A 16,073-nucleotide genomic window follows, 5' to 3' on the forward strand; every position below is an offset into this window, starting at 1 on the left:
TTTCCCATTCTAGGGGTTCGAACTCTCACCAACTAATGTTAAAAATCAATTATAACCCTATTTTGGCTCAACCAACCCATGCCCACAATAATCCTTATATCTCACAAAGGAATAGAGATCAGATATATCAAATTCTTCAATCAGAATAACTCGAAAACGCAACCGCGATGGACTCTCGGAGCACTCATAATACGATCATCAGCAATCTCAACCTCCAATGGGTAATAAAACGATGTTGGAGTGTCACCAAACTCCTGTTAAGCGTAAGAGACACAAAAGATCAGGTAGCCCCTGAATCGAAAAGAATATGAGAAGAGAAACCATTGACTAAAAACATCCCTAATCACAAACAGCTAAAACATAAGTATAAATAACGTAAGAAGGAAAAGATATAATATGGATATATACCAGAGACAACGTCTAGTGTAGCTTGGGCTCCTCGTCCATCAACTGAAAAGTTTTGTTCTTCACTAAAAGAGCTTCTACTTTTCCCTCACGAAAATCAATAATCATCAGTGTAGTTGGAGCGGGCACTCTCATCGCTCCTCCTGATAATCATAGGAAATCTGACTTCTTATGGCCCGTCTGATTGCAATGGAAGCGTATGAGTGCTCTAAGAGTGAAATCCTTGATGTAATGACCCGTCTAGCCTCTCGATCAAGAATCAAAAATGTTGGGCTGCTTCACCAAGCCCTCAACTATCTGAACCTGAGCTGGCTTCCGCTTCAATCGAAGTTCCAACTCAACCTCCCGCTCCCAAGCTCTGTTAATCATATCCTCCAGGGTTCTGCAACCCGAAATGCTAACAAACTCCCTGATCTTATCCCTCAACATATCATTATATATCATCTTCATCATCTCCTCGTCTGCAACATACTGCAGAACCAAGAATCCTTCTCCATTAAACTTTGCGATGATCTGCGCCACAGTCTCTGTCATCTGGCGTAGGTCCTGAAACTCCCCCGCCAACTGTTGCAGCTCAATAGCAGGTGAAAACTCCAATATAAATTTGGTGACACTATAAGGCCCTGATATAGCCTTAATATCAGATTCTCCCAAAGCATGACCAACCTACACCCACCAATCACGAGCTCGATCCCTCAAAAGGCAAGTTGCCAACCTCACCTTCACTTCCTCAAGGTAGAAGCTTGTCCCCTGAGCACTCTCCATATCTGCAAACCTCTATATGCTGGAAATGGGATCCTTCTTCCCGAAGAACTCAGGAGCCCCACACGCTCTAAACTCCCGAAACGTTAGAGAACGAGTCCCAGGCTGAATGACTGCCAGCTCCACACGGAAGGCTCCCAATATATAACATCCTGTTTCCTACCATTTCTGAGCCTTGGATCGGATGTCGATTGTGTAAGGTTTTTGGCCTTAAGGAGGCAAATTTTAGTCTTTGTAGAAAGAGGTAATGATAGTTAAGATATTTTACCCTTGAGTTGTGTTTTGGGCCGAAGGGTAGAAAAGGATAAGTCTTTGGCTGGGTTCTTGTGTGAAATATGGATTTTTGATCAAGAAGTTTGTAGTCCAATATATTTAGATAATAATGTAGAGCTCTTCAACACCATTCTGTGGATATAAAGAACGTCAAAAACGGAGTTGGGACGAAGAAGTTATGGCCGTTTGAAGTTAGGGCGGTTTTGGGTTGAGCCGCGTATGTTGGGTGTACTCACCGTGTACGCTGGGCGTACTAGGGTATCCCTAGTATGTTGAGGGTAAATTAAGTACACTTGGCGTACGCGATCGATGGCTAAACCCTATTTTCATGGTTTGAGCCTTATTTAAGCTCCTTAACTTCTCCAAACCCATTCCATTCTCAGCCTCCACCTCTCCAACACCCTCTCTTGAAACCCTAACCCTAGATTGAGCATTCTCAGCAAAAAAGGTGTTTTTAAATGCTTTAGAGTGTTCTTGGTGCACCTTGGAGAATAAGGAACTCATTGAAGGAGCATTGTTTGCTCTGGATCTTGTAGATCCAGACCTTGTTCACCTTGATCTTTCTTTTAGAGGTATAAAGTTTGAATCTTGATGATGAAATTGTTAGATCTAGCTAGTTTTGGGTGTTTTGAGCTTTTGTTCACTTTAAGTGCATAAGTTTTAGATCTTGAAAGTTTGTGACCTTGTTATGGATAAAGTTGGAAACTTTATTCTTCTAAACATCATTTTGGTTTAGATCTGAAGGTTAGAGACTTGTTCACTTTAAGTGCATAAGTTTTAGATCTTGAATTAAGTTTGTGACCTTGTTATGGATAAAGTTTGAAACTTTATCCTTCTAAACATCATTTTATCCTTCTAAACATCATTTTGATTTAGATCTAGATCTTGTTTGTTGGGACCATTCTAATGGATAAATTTGGAAACTTTATGCATTATGGAGCTATTATGAACCGTAAAAGTATGATCGTGAGTGGTGTATGTAACCCATGCATGTGTTAGATGGTCTTATTGAGTTAAGAACATAGGGTTTTGGACATTCAACACTTAACAGCCATGCAAAGTCATAAACGTGGAAACTTTATGGCTTAGGCCATCATTTTAGGCTGGGATCTAAGTTTTGGACGAAAGGGCTTAATGAAATAAGCTCTTAATGTAATTTTTGGACTGGGTAGTGTATGCTAGTTGAACCTGGAGGTATGATGCATGTACGCGGTTAGCGCCCCGCTTTTTGGTCAACATCAGAGTACGATGGGCGTACTCTCTTGGTAAGTAGGTTGTACTCCGATGGGAAGGATATTGACTTTTGGGAGCTTGACTTTGACTTTGACCCAAAAAATGATCTCAATCTCTCCTCCATAATCTCAATGATCCTCTCCTTGATCGACCCAAAAAAAGACAGGGGTCGCCTCACGGATACCTCGTGTAATCTACGACGCAATAAACTCACGCAGTCCAGCATCAATAATGTTGGAGCATGGAAATGCCCTAAAAATTATGAGTGATAAGTTAGGATCTTTTATTTCCCTTTATTGTATTGTAAGGACCCTCTCTTTATAAATAGAGAAGAGTGGTTGTTTTATTGTAAGAAAGTGCACCAAAATGTAGTTCTCTAGTGAGAGAGAGCGTGGTGGGATTTCCGCCACCAAGTGTTCTTGTATAGTTGTATTGTCATATTTTATTACTCTCTTTTCTAGTAAAATTATCGGATTACTCATTTCCTTCGTGTTCTTCATATTTTATCATTAAATCTCAAGATGTTCTTATTATTCCACACAAGCCATTCGTCAAAATGGGCAACAACAATTGGTATCAGAGCCGTACATTGAAGATCTAAGCGATTATTTCAATGGAACGACTCCCGATCTATTCTATTATCTTGATGATTTTTTAATTTTTATATGATGAGTTTTCCTGATTTTGAGTGTTGATTTAAACTTTCAAGAATAAAAATGTTGTTGCTGTTCGTTCATATTTTTCTGCTGAAAATCCGAGTTTGCAAAGCTTTTTATGTTGTTGTTGAAGAACAAGAAGAAAAAGGGAGAATATGATATTTCTGGTCTAAAACTATTTGAAGAATTTGCTCCGGGCATTTTATTTATGCTCTGGAAATAGACACAATGTCTTTGGTTTTATTGAATAAAGTGGAAAATATTTCTTTTTGAAGTATTTATCATCATATTTTCTTCTTGAGTTCATCATAAAAAAAAGTATGGAGCTCTTGTTGATCTTTAAATTGTTGCTGATAGATCCTTGAAAAGTAACTTGTACATATGCCAAGTAATTTATACAAAGCATGTGTCCTTTACCCCCCCATGTATTATATTGCCCTTTGACTTCCTGACCAATTCATGTGACTATTCCCACTTTTGTCACCTGCACACTAAACATTTTTTACTTTAAACATTCCTTGACCCCTCACCTTTTTTCTACTTTTTACCTTCCCAACACCCCACTTTGACCCACATGCTTTAGAAAATATTACCTTTGTTAAACAAGAAGTAATGGCCTCTTCCAGTTAAGAAAATCTTGAAAAAATAGCCTTTTTGATCGTCAGCCCTCTCATCCTCGGAGCTCAATACCGAGGACCAAAATCTGACAAAGAAAAGCCTATCTGAGGAGATAAAATCCTCATTCTAAGTCTGCTGAGAGGACCTAGGTTGAGCAACCTCTCCGGTTTCTCATCGTCCGGGAGACCTTTCATACCCGGAGACCCTCTCATACCTGGAGACCCTCTCATACCCGGAGACCCATTCTGGTCTTTGCATAACCCGCAGACTAGAGATTACTGAGGACCTGACCCTTCTCACTTCTTCACTTCAACTTCTTCGCATGACTGCAGACCTACCCGCAGCCTACCCTCTTTGCTCTGCCTTCTCGCTACTCACCCCTCGCCCAAGCCTTGACCGAATCCTACCTGTAGACCCCTATCTACTCTAACCTCAACCTGAAGACTTCAGGCTTACCCCCCACCCGAAGACCTTAGTCTTCGGTATTCCTGCTAAACCCTTAGCCGAAGATCTCAACCAAACCCGCCTAACCCTTACCTTTCCACTGCAGCTTTACCCGAAGACCCCCTACTACTCAGTATCCTCCTTGGTAGCCATCAACCCTTACCCCTCAACCCGTAACCTTCCCTCCTCGCCTCTCCACCCTCCTCGCCAGTTCAGTCTCCTTCCTCCTTGTGTCCCTCCCACTCCTCAACATCCTTCCTTCCACCCTCCTTCCTCCTCAGCCTTCCTCCTTGTTTTCCCTCCTCCTCCCCTCTCATTGCCTCCCCTCCTCACAAACCTTCTTTTTGCCTTTTTTTTTTATTTAACACTCGTTTAGTTTTTTACACCAATTTTTTCAGCCAATTTTTTATTAGCCAATTTTTTGCTAAAACCTAACAAATACCTTAGCCTTTTATTTTTTTTATTAAAACCAATTTATTTCTTTATTTTTTTAATACCAATTTTTTCCACAACCCAACCAACGATAGTCACATTGGATTACTTCTGGTTGATTATATTGGAAAATTTTTATTACTTTTTCCATGAGGATTACTCTATACCGCAGTCGGACATCATATCTTTCTTCGTGAGGATTGTACCACAGTTTTGTCTGATCAACAAAGTTGCTTCGCAACCTTCACTCTACGGGATTTTTAGGACTTGTTGTGCTTGACCTTCCGTTGACGAACCATGTATCTTGAGCATGTGGACTATACTTATTGAAGACCAGTTTAGGTGTTCCGACACCTCAGTTTGGGTACATCAGCATTTCTCAAAACAGCAGAGATTTTTCATGCAGAGTTAATAATTCTTACATTGGTATTTGTTCAAACAGTTTTCAGCTATAGAATCAACCAACTATAGATGAGCGGAGGTATTTATTTTACTCTCATTCTCGTGTTTTATCGAGGCCTTTCATACGTCTAGGGAGAGCATGCAAAGCTCTTGGTATCTAACACTCTCCATCCAGCTGATTTATTTATTTTTGATATCCGGTCATTGGTTATCAAAAATACAGAGAGAATATTATGTTGTCATCCGGATATGCTTTTATGATTGTTGGAGTTTGGATTTTTGAAGACTTCTGAAGACGATTTATTTAGTGATGCGATGTGGCACTATATTTTGGTCATATTTTGATCAAATTTTTAGCTTCACTAGATGTTTCCAGGATCCATATTATTTATTATTCTGACTCTACCACATGATGTCTCATTTGTGTTTTCATCCGGATCAGATCTTATGATTTCTCGAGTTTGGATTTGCGATATTTTGAAGACAAATACTATTTGGGCGATGTGATGTGGCACTTATTTTTGATGTTTTAGTCAAATTTTTGGCATTGCTAGACCATGTCTTCGAACTCACATTATTTATTATTTAGACTTCAATTTTGGATGCTTCACATTTTTAGCAGGTTATTCTTTTGAAGAATTTTGGGTGTTTTGTGATTCGAGAACTCGAGATGTTTCAGAGTTCTTGAAGCCGAAGTGTTTTTCTGATTGGATCTACTACTTGATCCTTGGGCTTGTGACGGGTTTGAAGAATTGGATCTTATTTTTCTGCCTCGAGAGTGATGACCAAGAAGCCGAAGACCTTTACCGATTAGAGATTCATGGCCAGCATCAGCGATCACAGACAGTTCAGAGTTTCAGAGACATTTTAGCACTTGGTTATCATTAAGTTTCATTTTTATTACCACACTTGCTAGTCGGTTACTATGTATTTTAGCCTTTTATCACTCTATTTGTATCTCTCATCATTTCCGAGCATTTAGGGAGAGATTGTTACAAATTATAAGTGATAAGTTAGGTTATTTTATTTCCATTTATTGTGTGTTAAGGCTCCTCTTTATATAAATAGAGAGGAGTGGTCATTTTATTGTAAGAAAGTGCACCAAAAAGTAGTTCTCTAGTGAGAGAGAATGTGGTCGGATTTCTCCCACCAAGTGTTCTTGAATTGTCATATTTTATTACTTCATTTTCTAGTAAAATTATCGGATTACTCATCTCCTTCGTTTTCTTCATATTTTATCGTTAAATCTCAAGATGTTCTTACTATTCCGCACAAGCCGATCGTTAAAAAGGGCAACAACAAATAACTTCAACACCAGAGCGAGAACCCAAACTGGAACCAAAACCACCTCCATGACGAGTCATCACCATACTGAAAAAAATAACAACTGAAGGGTCAAAACATACTCAAAGAACTCCTCACTCTACAAGCTCCTTAGTATTTCCAAAACTTTCCTTGATTCGAGTACGAATCTTGTGCTTTCAACAGTAGGGGCACAAACTACCTTCCACACATATTCGTACTTTCCTCAAGAATCATCCTAAATCCCCTAATTTCACTCTCATATGAATACACTCATAGGTAATCATCCTAAACAGCACATCCAATCATAATAAGATACTTCCTAGGCTCTCCTAGGATTCCATTCTCCATGCTTGCTGGAAGAGTCTTTGTTGAGACCGATAGTCACCCAATGAATGCAGGTCGTATATAATTGCAATAAAATAGATGTTCAAATAATTAACTTTACCATAAGGCCTCCATTGAACAAGAACAATAAATAAGGTTGAATCAAACATTCTAAGGTTATTTAGTCTTAACTATGTACTACCCTAGTGCCTTCATCAAACAATTTCCAATATCAAAGTAACCTCTAAAGTACATATCCATATAATAGGCATCTTAAGGTGTCTATCCTAATCAAGAATTCTATCATGCAAACCAACAAATCCTTAGCCCTATACTAGCATGCAAGTCACATAAAACCATACTAAGTCATAACATTCATGTATGGTATTTTAGGAATCACTTAACCAATTCCTCATTTTGAGTTTATAAATACTCGAGAGTATGCCCGAATCCCTCAAACCAAGCCTCTGATACCAACTTGTAATGTCCTAAAAATACTAGTAAATTTTTTCATTTTTAAACCACCGAAAACCATACAAACATTTCTTCAAAAGCAAACCAATGTGTATAGTAATCTCAAACATCAGAGTAAATCAAATAGAGAATGCGAAAATAAACTCCGGGGGATACGGTCCGATCAGGCCAGGCCCTTCCCTTTGGAACTAGAAGTAATTTAAACATTTAAACACAAAACTGTAAGCATAAAGCTTAGTGAGTTCTCCAAAATACCACATAACCATACATGCCCCTCCCACAAACATAACGGGCCCCTACCAATTAACATATTAGGGCCCGCCCACCTCACGTATCGGGCCTAATCCATCACACATAACGGGCCCCGCCGATGACACATCCAGGAGTCACAAAGACAACTATCATCCACCATAGTATAGTGAGAAAACTCCCATCACAAGAGCATCTGACAACTAACAGGCTTACATAGTTGAAAAGTGGATGCTACACACCTTATACAAAGTAAATCCGTAGTTCACCTTTTAAAACTAGCAACATGACCAAAAGTCAACCACGTCAAAAAGTCAACGATCAAAGTTCAAATTCAACTTCTGAAGGACACCACGTCATCGCCTACCCTTAGCCTTGCCGAATATTTAACCCAATTGTGGCCAATTCGACTTCCACATCATGGCAGCCATGCCACCATGCGATGTCAGTATCTCAACAAAAACTGTCACGAAACCCTTCTTCACCGCATCGTCGCGAATATTATGACACGACGTCATTTCTAACTGAAACTGCTTATTTGATTAAGCTCTTAATCTGGTAAACCACCTTTTCTAAAACTTTACAGAGGGATTTTATGGACTCCAAGGTCTCAAAAAATCAGAACTTTATGGACATGCATGACCCATGCATGTCCTTCACTCAAACCAGGTTAAATGGTAAGAAAATGACCTATAGCTCATGCAAAGCTCACAAATTTCATCCAACTTCTAGATACATAAGATATTAGGCTCAAGGGACTCTGGTGAGCCATAAACTTGTAAACTTTAAATCATCTCATCATTTAAACTTCATATATGGACCAAAACATTCTAAGAAAGCTAGTACTACAAGAAACTAATTACCAAAATGGGGACTTGGGGACTTAAAAATAATCTAGAAGGTGCACAAAAGGATGGGGACTATAGACTCCTTCTTCTTCCTTACAAGGTCACAAAAACAGCAAAGATAACCTCAAATTTTGAAAGGACACTAGGGTTTTGTCAAAGGCACCTTGAAGGTGATTGAGGCTTAGGCTGGAAGGAACCCTAACCATCACTTCCCTTAAATAGTGCAAAAAACCTAGAAATCTAGTGTAATACCTTGATTTTCGAATATTACATTTTTGACGCTTGGGATGAGTTTTGTTTGCAAAATGGCCCATAATGGCATTGTTGTATTTTGTGGGCAAATCATAGTACGATGGGCATGCTAGCATGGTACGCGGGGCGTAAGGCCTTTTAATGGAATGATGACGTTTTGAGTACGTTGGGCGTACTCTGTCTGGAACAAAAACCCTAATCTTGAGGGTTTTGATCTTATTTATTGATCCTTAAGTTCCATTTCTTGACCCCATTCCCAGCCTCCATCATTTGAGACGTTCCTTAGCAAACCCTAGCCCCCTTTAGTGCATTTTGAATACCTTTGAGTGGGTTTTGTGTGTTCCAATAGAGGAAGAATGTGGTGGTGAAACTTAGAAGCTAGAAGCAAGCTTGGATCTGGAAGTTTTGCATCATTCTCCCTTTCCAGAAGGTAAAAAGTTCCGACCTTTATGATTAAGTTTCTAGATCTAGCTTGCATTGTGATATATGAGCTTTTGTCCCCAAATATGTCCTTCTTGTGCATGGCATGTTATAGAGTGTTTGAGCTGTCCTTTTAGACATATTTCCATGTCTTGAGCCATAAAAATATGATCTTGACCCCTGAGATTCCTTCATGCAAGCCATTAAGAAATTTAGTGCTTAAGACAAGTTAGGGATTTGTTGTTGGGCTTGATCTAGACATGTAGAACCATAAATTTGGAAAATTTAAGGCTTGGGATGCCATTCGATGCTAAGATTGAAAGTTAGACGTAGTGACTTAAGGAATTAAACCCTTAAAATGAAGTTATTAAGCTATTGTGTTTGTTGGGCGTCACTTGTAGTACGTCCAGCATACGCCTAAGGGGAGCCCGATCTGGATCGCGAGTACGTGGGGCGTTCAAGCCGAGTATGTGGGGCGTACTTGGTCTGGGTTGACTTTTCTTGATTTTGACTTTGACCAACGTTAACCAAGTTTCACTTTAGGTCAAAATTGAGGGTTTTGATTGGTGATTAAGATTTTATTGGTTCTGATGTTAGTGGATCCGCAGGAGCAAGCAGAGTAGCAGGGAGCGGATCATGATGTTCTCGGGTTTCTTCATTTTAGGTGAGTTTCGCCTTATTGTACCGTAGGTCGAAGGCACCAATGCCGGCCCACTAGTTTTGGTTATTTGTCATTATAATGATGCCTTAGGGACTGTATATAGTCATGTAGGATAGAATGAGGACTCTTGGTCTAGGCTCTTTTACCTGTTCCTTGTTTGGTTGTGGTTCTAGAGTAGGACCACCTGTCCGCGTGGCTATCTCACCTCTGAATATATACAGTCATGCATTCTTTGGATTGTTGATACTTAGGATGTTGCTATATTGTAGTGATCTATTAGATCGATATCTTGTTATATAGGATATTGCTATGTTGTAGTGATCTGTTAGATCGGTATCTAAGTATATAGGATGTTGCTATGTTGTAATGATCAGTTAGATCGGTAGACTGGTATATAGGATGTTTCTATGCTTTAGTGATCGTTTAGATTGGTATCCTAGTATGTAGGATGTTGCTATGCTATAGTGTTGTGTTGGATATGAATGTTATATGTACTTGTTGGTTATCATCTAGTGGAGTGCCCTAGGGACTGTCTGTGGTCATGTAGGATAGCCTGAGAACTTTATACCTCTTCGATGTTGATAGGGAGGTGAAGATCCCATATCCAAAGTTTATTAAAGCTTCCAAGGTGGTTCTAATTCCTTTTTTCTCCTTTAAGACCACTAAAAACACACACAAGGGTGAAGAATGCTCAAGCAAGTGGCTAGGGTTTGCTAAACTCGTATGAAGGTGTTAGAGGCTGACTAGAGATGAGGTTGGAGGCCATAAGGATGCTTAAATACGGTCTGGTCCCTAAATCTTTGGGTTTGAAACCCTCGCACGTACGCCTTGCGTACTGAGCCCTTGCATGTACGCCCTACGTACGAATCGTACGCCCAAGTTACTAAGCCCTCGGCCTAAAATTACAAAATTTCACTTTGGGCCATTTTGTAAGCTTTCTCATTCACAAGGGCTAAAACTCTTAAATCTTCATACTTAAGGGTTAAATTTGGAAATACCTCATCGTCGGGATGTTAAAATTCTCCCCCACTTGAACTAGAGTTCATCCTCGAAGTTTGTTGTAGCTAACAATTCCGGGTAATGCTCATGCATCTCAGACTCGGGTTCCTATGTTCATTCAGAACCCTTGCAATCCTGCCATTGAACCTTGACCAAAGATACCACCTTGTTGCACAAGGCCTTCGCCTTCCATTCTAAAATTTCCACCAGTCTCTAACCATAATTTAGACGATCATAAACCTGAACATCATCCAAAGGAATAATCGTTGAATCATCAAGCATACACTTCCGCAGCTGCGAAACATGAAAGGTGATGTGAATCTGACTTAGCTCCTTAGATAAATTCAACATATAAGCTACCTTTCCAACCCTGGAAATCATCCGAAATGGTCCGATATAGTGAGGCCCCAATTTTCCCCTCTTCCTAAAGCGTATTACACCCTTCCAGGGTGATACCTTCAGCAAAACCATGTCGCCTACCTAAAACTTCAACTCAGACTGATGCTTGTCGGCATAACTCTTCTGCCGACTCTGAGTTGTATGCAATCGCTGCCTAATTTGTTGAATAAGCTCTGACGTCTGAAGGACTACTTCTGTCCTTACCAATACTCTACGACCAATTTAACCACATCATACTGGGGTATGACACTTCCTCCCACAGAAAAGCTTGAACGGTGGTGCACCGATACTAGAGTGATAGGAGTCCCAACTCCCACTACAGTCTATGACATCGGCTCTCAACATATCCTCAAGTGTCTGAATGGTCCACGCACTTTGACCGTCAGTCTGCAAATAATACACAATACTGAGATGCAACCTCATACCCAGTTCCTCGTGGAACTTCTACCAAAAACGATATATGAACCGAACATCTCGATCAGATAAAATGGAGACTGGAATACCGTACCGAGCAATAATCTCGCGCTGATAGAAATCGGCCAATTTTTTGGCTGAAGAACTCTCTCGGAAGGCTAGAAAGTGGGCGCTCTTGTTCAGATGGTGTAACGCTCGTGTTTCTAGGCTAGGTATTAATGATGATGTAATAGTCTAGGCCAACCTTTGTAACTTGTTTTGAAATAATAAGATGTTTTATTTGATTAATATGTGTTTTATGCTTAATTATTATAATAATTTAATGAATTAAGGGTAAAAATAAGCGTCGAAAATAAATTTTAGTTAAATCTGATATCTATGAAGAACGTTTTAGTGGTTGAAATAAGGATTCTGGGATATAAAGAATACTGAAATCCAAGTTATAACAAAGAAGTTATGACCTGACGAAGTTCCGCGACAAAACCGGCACGGCGCCGAATTACATAAAAAGTGAGTTTTTGATAAACTACTTTTTAGCCTTGGTAATCTAAATGAAAGTCGTAGTGTTCGTTAAACCGAGAGCGTGCATAAAAAGAACGCCCAAATCTGACTTCGTATGAGGAAGTTATGATTTTTCTAAGTTTCAGATTAGCAGTAGACAGCTAAAAACTCGAATTTTAGATCGAGTGATTTTTAGCCGACACAACCTAAACAAGAATCGAAGGTCTTGTCAATAGTAGTACAACGGTAAAAAGACAGACGAAAACGGACGTCAGATGAAGAAGTTATGAATTTTTAACGGGTTTTCCTGTCCTAATCTGTTAAAAATAATAATATTAGAATTAAAGTCAAGTTAGCCAACGGATTCTAAACGAAAGTTGTAGAGCATAAATTTACCTACGCATGCATATAAAGAACGTCAAAAACGGAGCCCGTATGCGATAGTTATGGATTTTAGAAGTTTGGGACACAAAATTCGAGAAAAATGCTAAAACCAAGGAATTTCGCATGGCTCAAGTTCGGCCACGTCACCTCGCCTGCGGAGCTGCCCAGTGCCTGACCCGATGACTCATCTGATGTGCGGTCCAACCGAAATCCGACGTGTGTCGCATCCGTGGAGGCGTCCGAAGCAAGCCACGTCGCCCTTCCCTTGCGAGCCTCCCCGTGTCCGAAGCAGGTGAGTCATCCGAAGCGCGGCCTAATCCGAGACCGACGTGTGTCTCCGTCCGATGCGCGCCAGCTGCCTCGCCTCGTTGCTGCCGCGTGTTTCTCTTTCAGCCGTAGATCCTCGCCTCGCACCCTATTTAAAGGGGGTGTGAACCCTCCCGTCTAATGTTAGAAATTCTCTCATTTTTCACCCTTACACCCTCTTTTAAGCTATTTAGCATCCCCCGAAGTCCCGGGATCATACCCAACACCCGAAACACGTTACGGAGTGCCCGAAGAGCAAGAAAAATTTATCTTTTCGGTTTGAAGCCCAACCCTCGCAAATCCCGGTTTTTCATTAAAACTCCCGGTTTCATCGGAAACGATCGTTTTAGGAAACGAAGTGCTGCCCAATTATCGTTAAATCAAGTGAGTGTATAGTCACTTTCGTCTTACACATAGATATGAAGTATTTTCTATAAAATACGTGCTATGTGTAATTGTATTGATTGTTTATTTGAGATGACTGTTGAATAGATGTTTTATACAAGTTTTAAACTGTATATGTATTTTTATCTACAAATATGTTGGGTAAAACATGGGTAGACGAAATAGTTGATGTGTGTTAAAATGACGAGAGGCCTCGATGTTGTTGTTGTTGTTGTAGTCATCTAGCGGAGTATAGATGACGACCACAGACCTTTCTAGACAGTCCAGTGGAACGCTAGCAGGTTCGCAACCTATAGGTGTTGGTTAACTATATGTTCATTGGTGTACTCCATCCCCATCATCGTTGCCTATTTGAGATAAATTGCAGAGGAATCCCTAAAGCAGTGTTTTCACCCCGATGAAAATCCTTAGACTAGGTCCCTCATGATAGGTGTTTAGGGACGTAAAGTGAGGATAACGGGAATGGGTAATCAGGGTTATTGTTGGTTGCTGAATTTAATAAATTTATTATTATTTGTGGGTTGAAAACCCTATATGCTCACCAGGCTCCCAAGCCTGACCCACTCAGCTTTTTATATTACAGGTAGTGGACCCCGAGCATAGTCGAATGATGATTAGAGATTTTTGGATTATAGGCCAGTAGTTGTAAATAACTGTTGTAAGGCTTATAATGTATTGTTTATGCTTTTGATATGTATCGGAACATGACATCCCGAGGTTTTGATATAAAATGAAAATATATATTTCTTTAAGAAATGTTTTGATAAACTTTTATCATGTTTTGTTTTGGGGACAAATTCTGCAACATCTTTTAAAAATATTACTCTGATTTTATTTTAAAAGCATAAATTAAATCGGTCTTTACTGGCCGAAAAATTTGGGGATGTCACAGTTGGTATCAGAGCATTAGTTTCAGCGAACTAGGAATTTGTAGGATTTCTAGACTTAAACTTAGAATGCTAAGTGGTGATCGTGAGATGAGTGTCTAACATATTCACGAGCACTAGTATATATTAGGAAAGATGCCTAAAATGTTTTTATGTTCTAAATGCTATATGTTTGCCGTATATGCCATTATTTGTTTGGATCTATGGTCTGTTGCCGACCCGATCTGGAGACTTTATGTTTTTAGGATTCTAAGCGTACGCCTACGATATTAGAATTAGCATGTAAACGTTTCGGAGTGATAAGGAGAATTTAAATATCTATCGTGAATAAAGATCTAAATTCACCTTATTTGGTATATAGATCAAAATGGGAAGAACCCAAAGTGGAGCTGGAAATGCAGATAGAAATCAGCAACCTCAACCCCAAGTGATGGCACAAGTGCCAATAGTAGAAGCTGCACCAGAACCCATCACAATGGCTGGAGTACAAGCCATGATTCATGCAATGATGGCTGAACAAAGGGAGGAAATGAGACAAATATTGTTGAACAACTGGAGTGAACCTTGAATTCCTGTTGAACAACCTGAATTAAATGAAAGTCAGTCTGGGGAAGGAAATAACAGTAGATCTGTTGGTCAAACTGAACCGCTTGTGGTTGGGAGAAATAACTACGAGGATAAAGTGGAGAGAAATGGATGTAAGTATAAATACTTTATGACTTGCAAGCCATCAAATTTCACTGGAAAAGAAGATCCCGTCGGAGTAATGGATTGGATCTCGGAAATGGAATTGGCTTTCATGACATGTGGTTGCCAAGGCAAGTTACAAACCACATTTGCAGTGCGTCAGTTCAGAGGTAGCGCTGTTCGCTGGTGGAACACTCTAGGGAAAACCCTAAGCCCTAACGAGCCACTGCAATTGACTTGGGCAGAGTTCTTGGTGCAATTCAAGTGCAAGTACCGCTCGGCCCAAAATGTGCTTGAACTAGCAAACCAATTTCAGACGTTGAAGAAGGGAAGTATGACCATTGCTGAATACACAAATAACTTCAAAGACAAAATGGAGTTTCCTTTGCGTATTGTCCCAGATGAGCTGACAAAAATTGACAGGTACGCAAAGGGACTTCCATGGGAGTATGCGGTGCCAGTGCGTCATGCACTTCTTTGGAGGCAGCTATCTGGGCTGCCAAGTCTGTTGAAGATATGATTAAGGGGAGAGCCGCCAGAAAGGTTGAAGTTGACGAAAAGAGAAAGTTTGAAGGAAGTTCAGGTTCCAACAAGAAAGGCAGGTTCTTGAAGTCTGGTTCGAGAAAATTCGGGGGAGGAGCCGAAGCCAAGTGGTGTGACAAGTGTAAGAAGAAACATGTTGGGAAATGTAGCGAGGAAGTCAATTGTTACAAATGTGGAAAGCCTGGGAATTATGCCAATGAATGCACCTTTGTTAAGAAAGTCTGTTATGGGTGCAATGAAGAGGGGCACATTTTGAAGGATTGCCCGAGGACGAAGGATGTAGCAAAGCCCAATCTCCCACCAAAGCCAAAAGCCAGAGCTTTCCAGATGACATTGGAAGCTGCAAAGGATGCAGTGGATGTCGCATCAAGTACCTTTCTCGTAAATGAATTGCCTGCCCAAATTTTGTTTGATTCTGGAGCCAACTACTCCTTTATTCCGCATGAATTTGGTAGAAAACTAGCTTTGCCTGTTGATATACTAGTTAATGCTTTAATAGTCAAGGTTTCTAGTGGCAAGTTTGTACCTGTTAGACATCGTATGAAAAACATCTTCATTAACTTGAATAGGAATAAGTTCCACGAGGAATTATTGCCTATTGAGTTAAATGGTTTCGACATCGTGCTAGGAATGGATTGGCTTAGCGCCAATGATGCCGAAATATTATGCAGGAAGAAGATAGTAAAACTAAAACCGCCAGAGAAAGAGTCATTTATGGTGTATGGAGACAAACGCAGAGTAAACTCTGGAATCATTTACCTAATGAAAGCCAGAAAGTGTTTGGCCAAGG

Source organism: Lactuca virosa, chromosome 9 (genome assembly GCF_052849685.1).
Source record: "Lactuca virosa cultivar CGN04683 chromosome 9, Lactuca_virosa_CGN04683_v6, whole genome shotgun sequence".
Taxonomy (NCBI): Eukaryota; Viridiplantae; Streptophyta; class Magnoliopsida; order Asterales; family Asteraceae; genus Lactuca; species Lactuca virosa.